Source organism: Mixia osmundae (genome assembly GCF_000708205.1).
Source record: "Mixia osmundae IAM 14324 unplaced genomic scaffold scaffold_3, whole genome shotgun sequence".
Lineage (NCBI taxonomy): Eukaryota > Fungi > Basidiomycota > Mixiomycetes > Mixiales > Mixiaceae > Mixia > Mixia osmundae.
In genome coordinates, this window is record NW_014575561.1 from 69,054 (window position 1) to 70,091 (window position 1,038).

At 53.4% G+C, this 1,038-nt stretch overlaps 1 protein-coding gene across 1 annotated transcript in view; it reads left to right on the forward strand.

Moving 5' to 3' along the window:
- The window catches only part of L969DRAFT_616448 (uncharacterized protein), a gene marked incomplete at its 5' end in the record, with an annotated part of 3,485 nt that overhangs the window by 1,246 nt on the left and 1,201 nt on the right, over positions 1-1,038 (forward strand). The window lies entirely within an intron of this gene.

Genomic DNA, 1,038 nt, shown 5'->3' on the forward strand with positions numbered 1-1,038 from the left:
ATCATGCTCACCAAGTTCTATGTCGTACTCGACGACGAGGAGAAGCGGATCGGCTTTGCGCTGACGGCTCATTCTCCGGCTCAATCCGCCTAGCTGTTACGCCATGCGATGACATGCATATTGGGCGATCTTTGCCAGACCGTTGCCTGCTTTGCATGCATCAGAAGCATGACCGCGGCAATCTATAAGTCCGCTCGACGCGTATGACCCCCTGTTAAGCCAAATCACATTTATCTGGAGCTGTTGTGAGGCTGATTCGATCAGCCCCGGATCGCCTTGCACGGCGCTATCTCAGCGATGACATATCTCTCGAGCCGTGAATCTACAAGCCATGTCGGCCTATTGCCCGGCGCATTCGGCTTTCCTGCAAGACTTCGATGCGAAAGACGACACATGGCGCCACATAGCCACTATCAGTCTGTCCCTTTCGTGATTGCACCAGAGGACTGCTATACTGCATCTCATCCGACAGAAGCCTACAAGTGACTATTTCTCCCGCCCATCAGGTAAGGCTATACGCAGCACAGTTCAACAATGCGACAGAGCAACGGCTATCTGTTACCTCCAAGCAAGGTCTCGGCCTATCTCTATCACCCGTATCCCGGGCGCTAAGTGTACAACGGCACGTATGCGATGCGTTCCATGTCGGATCGTCGGTGACCGGTGTTGAGCAATGCAACAATCCGCTTATCGATGCATGGTTAGCAACAAGACCTGTTCCATTGCGTTGCTACGATCACCACCCCGATTACTATATATCATCCATCGCACTTGCATCGACAGCCAGCAGGCAAAGATGCAGATCACCTTGCAGCTTCTCGTTGCTGCTGCTTACGTCGCCGATGCTTCTGTTATCAAGCTCCGCGCTCATCATCGCCACCATCCTCGCCACTTGGCAACGGAAACCTATCTTCCGACTCGCAGCTTTCAGGACAACAGCTTTTACGTCAACTTGACAGTCGGTACGACCCATCCGGTCACGTACGAGAATGTCATGCTCGACTCGGGCAGCGGTCCGACATGGGTCCAACGTGAGTT